The 13,318-nt window shown below is 40.3% G+C and overlaps 1 protein-coding gene across 1 annotated transcript in view; it reads right to left on the reverse strand.

The window, feature by feature from the left end:
* Window positions 1-8,705: 8,705 nt before the first annotated feature.
* CCBE1 (collagen and calcium binding EGF domains 1) overlaps window positions 8,706-13,318 on the reverse strand; it is a 228,529-nt gene continuing 223,916 nt past the window's right edge. The window contains exons 11-12 of the transcript XR_014711834.1: window positions 12,045-12,125; window positions 8,706-11,160 (exon numbers count right to left, since the gene is read on the reverse strand). The gene's annotated coding sequence lies outside the window, so the exon portion shown is untranslated. The remainder of the gene's footprint in view (window positions 11,161-12,044; window positions 12,126-13,318) is intronic.

Consider the following 13,318-nt stretch of genomic DNA (forward strand, 5'->3'; position numbering starts at 1 on the left):
GGAAGGGTGATTTAGATGCTAACATGTTGATTGCAATGAATAGTATGCGACTGTAACATTTTTCTGGGTATGTAGCAATTTTCCTAAGGAAGTTCTGGGAACTTTCTGGATCCAGAGGTTTTCTGGGGTGGACAGCTGTGATGTAGCCTTCTATTGCAATAGTGTCTTGTTATGCCTTCTTATCAGGTAGACCTGTGATGTCAGCAAGGAGAATGTGGTGGTCCATGCAAGATAGGATATGCTTCATGTGTTATCTACATCCACATACAGACAGAAGATGAAGTCTAGTGAATGCACACTGTGTGGATAGAGCCTGTGACTGCCTAAGAGAACCCCATGGTTGTTAATCTAGACATGAGGGCTCTGACCAGAGCATTGGAGCAATGCCAACATGGGTGCAGAAGTCTCCCAAAACAATGACTGTAGCGGTGTCTATCATCATCTCTGTTAGCTCTGCTGGGAAGCCTGAACTTTTTGGAAACCTATAGACTAAAAGATGCTAAATGTTGACTTTGTTTTTGGCATTCAGACTTTGACTGTTGGCTAGAGTAGGCTGATCACTTAAAAATCAGGGTAGTCCTGACAGAACCTTTTCTGCCTTTGATGTAACCTTCAACAGAATGTCAGCTTTGCCTCTGGCCTTCTCCATTGCTCTGATATAGTGATGTATGGAGTAGCCTCAGGGGATGACATAGGCCAGAACTGTACCTGTGTTGTTGCTGAATGAGATCTCAGTGATGCAGCTCAGAGGTTTTCTTGAAGTTTCTTACCAAGCCCCAGGAATTTGACTAGGTTGCAACGAGAAACTGCAGGTGCTTTGGGATCCTAGGTGGTGCACTGCTGCAGTAGAGGCACTGGTACATGTAAATATTATGTTATGGCAGGCATCACCAAGTGGTGCTTAGTCTATTCATACTCTTCCAAGTTCAAGCAAATGTTCAGTCTTGGGGAGATATGCTGTATTGTTAGTTTTTGTTATGCAAAGTTCTGTGTAGAAACAGTGGTCCTCAGGGAGGAAACTGAGCAATCAGATGGTGAGTATAGTCTCTGGCTGGAGTAAATTCTTAAAGCAGAGTTGCTCATTGGGAACTGGACACTGGTGTTGGTCTGAGTTTTCTGAAAGAAGAGATGGTGTTGTATGCAGTTTGACCACCTCTGTTCCAGGATTAATGTATATGTGTAAATACAAGAATTTACAGAATAGACCCAGACTCCACCTATGTTCTTGATTTCAACTCCACTGGGAAGCGGACCTGCAAACACCTGGACATCTGCTATCACTCGTAAGAGGACTGAAGTTGGTGTCCCAACGGGACACGTGTTAGAAGGAGGAGCGACAATTAGACAGTTCATTACAATGAGCTAGATCATCTCCGTTTAATCTGATCTAATCTAGTCTATCTAGAAGTATTCAAATAGTTTTTAATGGCCATAGATGGTATACCCCGGAGATCTACATGAGCAAGGAATATAAACTGCCACCTGCCTGGCACTATTCTGCAGCCGCAGACCCAAGTAGAGCCCTTTGAGGAATCCACACCTGGGGAGAGTGTGGGAACATAAAATTATTTATTTCTGGGAACATTACGTTGTTCATATTCAAGATAGTAGAGAAGAAAAGGGGTAATAAATAGAACTCCAACTGGAAATGTACTTAAAAGTGAAATGACTGAAGAAAAAAAAAGGCACGAGAGGAAAAAAGATATGAGTAACTTAAATGGTGAACATCAGTTGTGAGTACTCAGTAATGATCCCTAGCCCATGTAGGCTCATATATGTCCCTCTATCCCTCATCTGTATAGTCACGGAGAACCTCACAATCATTAGTGCATTTATTTTGGGGTATGTCTACACAAATAATGAGTTTGCGGCCTAGCCTGCTGCACACTACGTGTCCATGTGGACCCTGCTGCCGCACACTAAAATTTCCCAAGTGCTCTTTCATGTACCCCACTTTGAAACAGGAATAGATTAAAGCACAATAGCGAACTTTTAGTGCCTGACAGCAGGGTCCATGTGGAAACGTAGTGCACAGTAGGCTAATGTGAAGTAGATTTACACCCCAGCTTGCTGTGAATTATGTGTTTGGGTAAACAAATGCTTTGCAACTACTCCCTGAGATAAGAAAGCAGTATCACCCCATTTTGCACATAGAGAACTGAGGCAAAGAGATTAAGTGATTTGCCCAGGTCACCCAGGCAGTCTGTGGTAGAACTAAGTCTGTGGTGAGACCTAAGCCAGGGCATTATCCACAAGGCTATTGTTTCTCCCTGTTGCTATCCTGGTTCTAGCACAGGTTCCCTGACTGGTACGTACAGCGATTTATTTATTTTTTCATGAGAACCATGTAATCCAACCCATGCCCCCTTGACTCTCCTCCTAGGTAATCTATAGCACAGTTTGATAACACAGTTCTCATACAAACAAAAAGCCCTATCCACATCAGTGAAATAAACCATGCTAGAACGCCATACTAACAAGCATGCTTAGACACACACAACTGTAGCTAAGATGTTTCTGAATCATAAATGAACTGAGCTTTTCTTATTAATTTTATTTAGCATATGGACATAGGTGCTGGAACTAGGGGTGCTGCCATGAAGTGGTTTCAAGCATATACAGGGGTTACAGTTTGGTTCAATGGCTCTTAGCACCCCCACTATACAAATCGTTCCAGAACCTCTGCATATGGGTGGAAGGAAGGTGTTTGTCAAATTTTCAGAAGTCCTAAGCAACGCCCTCCCACAACCCACTCCATGCCCCAATAGGTGATGTCCAGCAATAAATTAATGTTAGGATTTTTGCCCTATAGGTGTGGTCCAAGAGGATCTCAAAATCCACAAAAATTTTTGACAGGAAAAGAACATTTCACAACTTTTCTTAATTTCCAGGCAGTGGTCCTTGCTGGTCCTACTCAGTTGCTCTTTCTAGCCTACAAATCCATAAATGAAGTATATTACTTAATTTCAATTACAATGTTAATTATAGAAGACAAATGGATACTGGATCTCACACCGTAATTAATCTACCCGATATTTACTTAGTAAATTGCTCAGACCAGATTAAGCTGTAGCTAGGGAAGCAGGACAAGGAAAGTGAGTGACAGAAGCATTATCATGGCACACTGCCTCCCATTGGGAGAGTTCTTCTTTCTTCTGAAAGAGACGCCTTCAGGGATCATGTAATTTGAATTCCCTGTGAATTTAGTGTCATCTTAGCTTGACCAGCTCTGGAAGAACATATTAACCTCCTCTTGTGATTTTCAAAAAACCATTCTAATTTAGCAAGTAATTAAGGGTCACATGTAGGATAAAGAGCTAGATAATCTTGGATTACGCACAGGAAGCTTTGTTTCCAAGGCAACCCCAGTGGAGGGGGTGTTAATGCCGAGGTCAGTCAGTTAATGAACTGGGAATGGTTACTGGCAGCAAAACAGGCTAGGGCCAGGGAAATGGAAATAACAATTATATTACCATTTAATGATTCAGTAATAGAAAACAAATGCTTACAAAGCTGGTTAACACAGAAAATATTGGAGACAAAGGTTGCAGTCAGTGGGAACGTTCTGCTGGGTAAGGTCAAGTGAAATCGAAAACAGTGACGCTTGACAAGCCTCATATTTCTGAGCTCAAATCAGTTCAGTTGTCATTCATGGATTTCATTGCAGTCTCAGTACGAACCTGTCAGTGTTTGCGTAAACTGACGTTGTTTTCGTTGGCACTAAATGCTGGACGTTCATTTCTTCCTAAGGTTAGTCCTGACAGAGGTTACTACCTGTGGGACTTTGTTGGAGCGATATCAGCTGGATGGATTTAAGACACTGGGAGCAGGACACACAGCTTCTATGTATTAAGGAGGTAGCATTGTCTGACAGAGTTCTAGGCCTCCATGACTAATCTTACAAAAAAATCTCACGAGGCAAGAACAGAATTAAACATTATGGACAAGGGTGATATGCAGAAGAAACTCAAGAAGCACATGGTAAAGGTTAACTAAAATTCAATCAATATATTAAAACAATTATAACTTTTTAAAAAATGGAATCTAATGCAGGAGAGACTACTCATAAGAGATTGTAATTTGAATTATATTACCAGGTGGATACTTATGACCATTCTAAATGCTTGCTACCAATCCAATTATTCTTTTATAATCGGGCTGCCTCGGTGAACAGAAGACTATGTTCACATGGTTCAGTGGGAACATCTTCACAGAATCCCATATTCCTGCTACTATTTAAACCCTTTCATACCTACCTCTCTCACAAGGTGGACAGATCCACATCAAGAGCCAAATTCAGTGCTAACAAATAGAGGTGTGACTTCCAGTGACTTAGATAGAAGTCAAGTCTGCTTATTCTAGGGGCTGGATGTAACCCTGAGATGTCAATGAGCTCTTGCATTTTGCAGAGTTGATGGTAAGCACTCCTTCATGATTCAACGTTTGGGGCCAACTTGTTAAAATCTGGCCACAAAATCCTGTGTTTTCATGCACAAACCGGCTAGCAGCACAGAGGAAACACTCTATGCAGTGTTATTGCAGCCATGTTGGTCCCAGGATGTTAGAGGCGCAAGGTAGTTGAGGTAATATCTTTTATTGGACCAACTTCTGTTGGTGAGAGAGACCAGCTTTCAAGAGGAAATATTGTTTATTAATTTGTGTTGAGTTTTTCAGACTTAGTGGGCACTTGTTGTTCCACCATGGAATTGCCTCTGCAGATCCCTGCTTATGAAGTCATGTGCCATGCCTCACGGGTACCTCCGAATGTTCCAAGCATGCCTGTAATGCCCTATGTGCGAAGGGTAACCTTCAGCATTGTACCTTACATGTAAGTAGGCCACTGAGACATGGCGCATTCCTGGCTCGCATACCAATCACACATCATCCTGATTCTAATTATATAGACACTATCAGATAAAATCTCACCCCCAAAATGTAGATTTTGCAAAAACAAGTTTTTATAAAACCTCGTTGCAATGAACTGTGGCCACACATACACACACCAGTGATAAGCACTGATCAAAAGCAGGCCCTTCAGCGCTCAGACCCTGATTCAGCAAAGCACTTAAGCACATACTTAAGTTTACATCCATCCATGTTCAGCAAAGCACTTAAGCACACGTTTGACTTCAATGGGACTTGAAGCCTATACTCAAAGTAAGAACCTACTTATTTGTACTGATGAATAGAGATGGCCTTTGCTGTCTCGGTGCCCCAAAGCTTAGGCATCTCTAGAAAGCTGCTAAAGCAAAACTACTTTACCTTTACGTCAGTGATACTCAGACCTCAGTGTTCAGGAGCCGCATTGGTGATCAACATTACACAAAAGAGTCACAGTAGTGTGAATTCATTGTTTCATTTACCATTTATCTCTCGCTATATATATATATATATATATATATATATATATATATATATATATATATATATATAAGCTATAAACGAAACAATTAATTCACTGATTTTATACTTTATATTTTCTCACAGCAAAATGACTGACCAAGTAATATTATATGATCAACTACAGTTGGCTAATAACATAGTAAAAGCATCCTGATTGGCTAATAATTAAATTACACTGTGTTTTAATACCATGTGCTGTGAAGAGCTGCAGGAGACACATTAAAGCTCAGGCTTCAGAGTAGCAGCTGTGTTAGTCTGTATCCGCAAAAAGAACAGGAGGACTTGTGGCACCTTAGAGACTAACAAATTTATTAGAGCATAAGCTTTGGGCTGTAGCCTACGAAAGCTTATGCTCTAATAAATTTGTTAGTCTCTAAGGTGCCAGAAGTCCTCCTGTTCTTATTAAAGCTCATGAGCCTCAGTTGGAGTATCACTGCTTAAAGTAGTACACTGTTGCAGTGGGGGTGCTGGGTGTACCAACGTGTAAACCCTGTATATGATGGAAACCACTTCAAGCTGGAGGGTACGGCAGTGGAAAAGTTTTCTGTTAAAAAATGCAGTTTTGTCTGAGCCAAAATGTTTTGTGAGGATGTTTCAATTTAGACTAAACTTTCAATGGGAAAATGTTCATTTTGACTTTCTTGTTCCATTTTGCTAATGTCAATATGTTTCACTTCAACATTATCATTTAAATTCATTTTGTTTGGACATATATTATCTCCATAACTAATTTTAATACTATATTATATTTAATCTTTTAATAATATATTGTAACACTGTAAAAAACTGTAAAACTGTAAACAAAACTGACATTATTGAAACAAAACATGTTTAGCCTTAAAAAAAGGTTAAAATGAAACTTTTTAACATTATTGAAATGAAAAATTTTAGTGGCTCCAAACTGAATTTTTTCAGAATTTTTGTTGCACAGGAAATTTCAGCTTTTTGTTCTGATTCAGAACCACCATTTTTCCAGAATTGCCCGCAGAACAGAAATTCTGGTTTGTGATTAGCTCTAGTTTCCATGAAATATTTTTAGAATTCCGATGGAGTAGGCTTTTTAAAAAGTAAATAAATAGCCACCTGTAGTGTTTGTAATTCAAGCATTGTGTTAGTGCATGTGAATCTTAACATTAAACTAACTAAACAAAATGAAAGTGACAATCTATTTTCATTGCCCAAACTGATACAAAAATCAAAAAATAAACAAAGAGCATCCATTATAAAAAGTAAATTTCATTATTAAAATTCTTCCAGACTTATTAATCTAAAGCAGTATTAGTACCAATAGGAAGGAAAGTTGTGATTTTTAAAAATATATGATTTTTAACCAAACATTACTGTTCTCATTGTTCTCAATAAACATTCAGAAATATTATTTCTTTCTTACCATTGTTTTCATTTGCAGTCTAATAGCAAAATTGGAAGACACATTCTGTTTTTCTCTGTACTAATCCTGTTCTCTTGCTGAGATAAACAATTTGCTCTTTCAGTTTATCCATTTGCAAATGAGATTATTGTCTCATAAAACAGCACAATAGTAATTTTATAAATTATGCAACATGAAGACTATGAATGATCTATTAGGTTTTTAATGTTTTCTTAACTCATCTGTATCACCAGTTCTCTCCTGTGATCTGTTGAGAGGAAAAACTCTGCAGGTGTTTTTCACCTTTTTTTAAACTAAATTCCCAACTATTTGCAATATTCAAATGAAATCAGTGTCTTAGAATGTGTTTTTACAGTTGTTAAACTAGGAAACATTTAACTTAAAGATTTGGCCAAATTGTTTGAAAATGTGCATGGATTAGGGGTGTCTCCTATAGGGCAACTGATTTTTGGATGCCATCTGACTCCACAATGGTTCCTACATGCAGCCCCCGAACATGTGCATAGTTTTGCAGCTTCTAGTATATCTGCATTCATTTGGGGGACTATGGCATACTGAGGCAGACCCAGTTACTTGGTACACATACTGCACTGTATAAGTAAATATACTTTCCCCCCCAGTGTATATACTTTAATATATAAAAAGGAGAGAATGTGCAAAAAAACAAAAGTGCAGCTGGAAGTACATGCCACTCTGTGTCTGTAAGATAGTCTTCATTTAGTTTTATTCTTCACATTTCACAATGAACAGGATAAAAATGTCACTGTAAGTAAATAATTTAGCCTTATGCTTAAGTAGATTTCACAATAAGCTACCAGATGTACAAGAGGTTACAAGCAACTGGTCAGTTCAGAAGTTCCCCAATGCTGCACAGATTTAGAGGCAAGGAGAAATCTTAACTCTAGGCATTCTGATTGCAAAAGGATCAAAAGTACATTTAAAAGACATAAGTGAATCAATACAGAAGCTTGGAAAACCAGAAGTCATTGTACAATGGATTCAAGTAGCTCATCAAAATTGGACTAATGCCAAGTTTCTCAAAATAATGCATCCTGGTTCCCATAGTACAATGAAATTATTTTGTTGTCAAAAAATGGTGCTGTGTCACATCCGTTCAGTGTGAATGGTTTGGGTTGAGTATTAGTCTGCCACAGACATCCACTAAGCAAATCTAGACATTGTGCCAAATTGTTTTGAGGTTCTGTAAGACGAATTTATCTAGAGGTTGAACAAATATAATCAAACTGTTGACTGCTTAATTGTTCAACTCCAGGCTGCAAAGTAATTAATCACTAGGTTTATTTGTCTATTTATACAATTTCAAAACCCCAATACAGCCTGAACAGCTAATGGAGGCATTTAACCTATTGTGATTCCTGGCAAGTCTTAATTCAATATTTGATTTGGGAGGTGTATCCGCCAAACTTTTCCAAGAATAACAACTTAACAATGGGATTAATCAGAGTACTTCAAGTATTAAGCAGTGGCAAACCAGCAAACATCATTATGAACATGCTTTGTAGCTCTCATACAAATACTGTACAGTCAGTAATATTCAGTAAACAAACACTTGACTTCCCAATTGACTTCAGTCTTTTTCTTCTCAACATCTTCTTTAAGGAAACTCTACCAATGCCTGATGTTTCCATAGAAAAGGAAGCAAAAGCCCTTCACTGTGCAGAAGTCTTTTTGGAGAGGAAGATACACTTCTGTGATTTCCTTTTTTTACACTCCTTCCTAAAACAGCTGGCCACAGTTAACAAACCAGCCTGACTGTGAAATGAAGGCAAGTTATAGCCTTTTCAGCTATCAATGCAGGATATAATACCTAATTTTGGTGGGAAACACAACATACTAATTATTACTCACAAAGCAGGGACAAAGTCATAGAGATTGCCTAGCCATTAATAATTATTATTTAGAAAGCACACCAGAACATTTATACTCTTCCTAAAATAATAGGTCAACAAATCTAGTCATTTTGTTCAACATCTAAAATACTCTTTTTAAAAAATGTGAGCAGAGCAGACACTGCATCATATTGGGACCTGTAGGTCACAGTGATACTCACTATCAATTACATTTCCTTGTTTCTTTCTCTCCTTTTTTCTTTTTTGGCTGATTATAATATTTTTATATCTGAGGGACTGCTATTTTGTAAGAGATCTCACTATCTTTTGCAGCTTTGGACAACCATGTTCAGGTCGAATTTTATTAAAATGAACAACTGACTTGTTCATGTTTACTTCAAGCAGGGATGAGCTGAACAGATTTGAAAACATCTGAAACCCTTTGAACGTTAGAGGTTGGAGAGTTAGACTCGTTTAAAGTAAATGACCTGGAAGTGAACCATGAGAAACATGAAAGCATCCTAGGCTTTGAACTTTGACTTCTAGAATGCACCCATGAGAAGCATGAGTTACTCCCTTGGAGGAACTCATGTGAACCACTCCCTTACTTGAACCACCAGATTTTCTTCTCTCTCGTTGCTATAATTTCTTTCCTTTTCAGTTACCAAGGATTCCTTCTCATTCTCAGTTGCCAGACCTTTACCCTGATCTACCCAACACCTTGCCTTCTCCCTTCCTTGCCTCCCACAGCTGCTACACCTCTTTTGTCTTGCTTGCAAACCCTCCCCACCCCACATCCATCCATCCATCCCAACCTCTCTTTCACTTTCTTTCCATTCTCTCAGTGACATTCATTTTCTTCCTTTTGCCAGGTCCTGTCTCAGTTGCCACACACTCTCTTTCAGATGCCTTATCTCTTCTGTGGTACAGCACAACTGCCAGCATCATAACACTGGATAAGGAAGGAGCAGTGCAGAAATCCATAGTGTAGATTTCCTGTGATCCACTGTAGGAGCTCCCCTCTCTAATGGGATCTGCTATGTGGGATCAGGCCATTAGTCTGTATTGTCCCAGGAAATGGCCAGTGACTAATGGTCAGACGAAGATGAAAATACTAATGATGCAATGCTGCTGCTTTCCAGTGGTGTTGACCATACACAAATAACTGCTTTGAACAACACAGTGATCTTCTTCAACATGGATTGTGATTAACGAGAACCTGGAAGTACTAATTAATGAAACCAGGAACTAAAAGTACCAAAACAATAAGAAATCCTTCTACTCTGGGGAAAGATGGAGATACATAATAGCACTACATACTAGGCTTTCAGGATATTTCTCAAGCCCTCATATATAATTCCTCCAAAATCTCAGGGCTCTGGGCCATAGGTGTGGCAGCCACAGGCATTGTAACCATCAAGGTGACACTGAATAGACTACAGGAGGAATAGGGAAAGAGGCCACATCCAGTCAGGCTGCAAAGAACACAAGAGAACCCCCTTTGGCTGCCAGCAGGAATTTGACCCCTCCACTCCTTGGCTCTATCTTGCTGCTGGTGAATGTCACTGAATCTGCACTTTCCACCTCCTGCTGCAGTGGCTTCTCTTCTGCCAAACTGAGAATGGCCCTGCTGGGGACTTCCTAGCTAAGAAGGAGGTGGGGAGAATGAACAAATGGGTCTGTGAGAGAAAGAGGGAGTGAGAGCGAGGATGCAAGAGGAGGATACTCTGGGTGAGGAGAGACGGAATGGTCAAGCAAAGGTGAGGAAGGAGAAGCAAAGAAAATGGAGTAGAATGTAACAGCAGAATCTTGCCAGTGAGCTTCATAGAACCCCAAGGTGTGTATTGTATTTTACTGCATGTTCCAAAACATCAAACCACACAGAACGCTAAGCTAAACCCACTTCCCCTGACAGGACACATGAAGGAAGTTGTCCTCTCAGCACTGAACTGATATTAACAACTAATGCAAAGCTTGATCCAATAAGCATACCTGAGTGGAAACTGGGGAACAATAGGGAATGCACATAAGGAAATAGGTACCAATTAGGATCCTGGGAAGAGAGAAACAAGGAGGAAATGTCCATTGGGGCCCAGATTCTGCTCCCAGTAAATCCAGTCACCCCCCTGATTTACATCGGTGTAAATTAGACTGGAAACCCAGATGCCAGAGTCCAGGAAGGAAACGTGTAGGAGCGAGAGGGAGAGAAGAAAAGGCTTTAAACTGAACATGTGTAAATGAATTGCTATTTTAAGTTGTTTTCTTTTAAAAAAAAGCTTCTCCAGTGCTTGTGTGTGTGGTCTTATCTGTGTCTGCAGTAATCCGAACATCAGCTGGGAACACAGAATTTGCTAGCTGGGAGGAGAGAAGGCTGTATTTCCTGACACGTCAGAGACGTGATGAGACACTCTCTTCAGGCAGAGCAGCTGCTGCCTTTTAGTCCCTTTGCCCAAAATACCTGCTCTTCTGGTCTCCCATGCCAGAGGGTGACCCGAGGTTGATGGCTTCCTCCAAAACCTAGAGGATTAGAGAGAAAGCAAATGGGGAGATTGAGTCCCAGGCCACTTTAGGGGGTTACATTGGTCTTGTTCCTATCTCAGCAAATATTTCACCTTGGGTTTATTCTGTTGTGTGGATGGGCCAAACCCTGGAAGCCCTTGGCCAGGCTGTGCACTGGGGAGTTCTGGGATGCACATAGGAGGGAAGGAATCCTGCCTCCAAAGCTACTGAGAAACAGCAGCAGAGCTACAAAAAGGCTCTTGATGCAATGTCAGGATTGCAATAGATTGCCACTGTGGTCCACAGCCAGGAGATGAAAAAGCTGATGTATTGCCTAGTTATGGAGCTGCCAGCCCAGCTCACTCCCCTCACCACAGCTTGCTCTTAGCCCACCACCGAACCCACCCTGCAGGCAGGGGCAGAGGGAGACTCTGCAGGACAGAGGTCTGCATAGGTCCCAAATCCTGCCCTCCCCTTGCCACTGCAGAACTGGGGCAGTTATGTTGGGTTGGGCCCTTTATGGCTATAGAAAAGGCTGCAGAATTGGTCCCTGTATTGTTTGTATGACAGTGAAACATGAAGGAGTAACATAGGTTGACTGTTGTCTCATTGGAGTTCTTACAGAAGGGATGGCCTAGTGTAGTGCTACTCAAAGCGGTGGTCCGCGGACCGATGCTGGTCCGCGAGCCATCAGCTGCTGGTCTGCGCACACATTGGAAAAAAAAATTGCCGGTCCCCCACATCAGATAGCTTGAGAAGCAGTGGCCTAGTGGTTAGCATGCTAGCCTGGGACTTAAGCGACCCATGTTCAATTTTCTGCTTCATCACACTCTCCACTGTAACACTTTGTCTCTGTGCCTCAGCTCCCCATCTGTAAAATGATGAAAACAGAACTTCCCTACCTTACAGGGGTGCTGTGAAGATAAATGCATCAAAGATTCCCAGGCGCTCAGATACTATGGTCGTGGGGGCCACAAAAGTACCTACAACAGATACATGTTATGTGAGGTCTCTCTTACCCAGCAAAGTGTTTAATAAGATAAATACGAAGACTTATTTAAAAAAACAACAACAAATAAGCAGGCACGTACACTGCACCTGTGAAATGTGTGTGTTCCCAGGCAAGTTGTGTGTGTGCAGGTGTAATTACCATCTGAACATGCAAACTGAGTGCAAGTCAGGCCCCCTCTTTTTGTTTTCAAAGTCATCCTCTAACTTTGCTGCAAGATGCTGCCAAACAGGTGGACAGCTCAGGATAACTGAAGTCATTCAAGCGTACATTCCTTCCAGTTTAGCTTTTCGTGAGTTTCCTCAGTCTTACTCATCCTTGCTGTAATGTTACTTTAATTTATGGGTGAGGGATATGTGAGTAGATGAGGGAGTAGTGAGAGTAGTGTACCAGATTACAGAGCAATAGCTGTCTTTTTACACAGACTAATTTTTTCAGCTGTGAGAATTTATTGCTCCGTGACAGACCTACAAACGTAGCAGTGAAAACAGAGTGTTCGAAGAATTAAAGAAAACAACCCTTCTTTTCACCTTAGAGCAGAGTCAATGGATGTGTGTCCTGCTGACATTGTTATTCAATCTGCATTTAGCGAAAAACTGTGGCTGTTGCTTTACGCAAAGACTAACTGTACTTCAATTATTTCAAAAACTGACCCTGGAGCCAAGATTCTTTTGACACAAATAAAAGAGATTCATTTGTGACTAGTGAAAAGAACTGAGAGATTTGGATTTTGTAGCTAAGACAGGAGGAATATCCTTTTTGGAGTAATTGTCATCTCCCCTGCACTACAGATAACCTGTGAGGAGTGTGCTTTTTAACCTGACAAACCATTACAATGAGAAACCATTCTGATTTGAACAGAAAACTTCCTGTAGCTTAAATTATAACCATTTAAAATGACCAGAGGTGTAGCCAGTGAAGTCTGACTGACCCTCTATTATGGCTTGTTCCAACTATTATAAATGGTGCTGACTTTTGCATATCATGAAACGTGCCTTTGCTAATGTGGGCGTTTGAGAAAAAATAAACATATTTATAATTATTAAGTTCCATGGTTGTTTTTTTTCCCATTTTCAAATCACATTACAAATATTAACCTTCAAAATAACTCTGTAAAATAGGTATAATTTTGGAGCCAGATCTTCAGCTGTTGTCAATTGTTTCAGC

Source organism: Lepidochelys olivacea (assembly GCF_965140295.1).
Source record: "Lepidochelys olivacea isolate rLepOli2 genome assembly, chromosome: 5".
In the NCBI taxonomy this organism is placed as follows: Eukaryota; Metazoa; Chordata; order Testudines; family Cheloniidae; genus Lepidochelys; species Lepidochelys olivacea.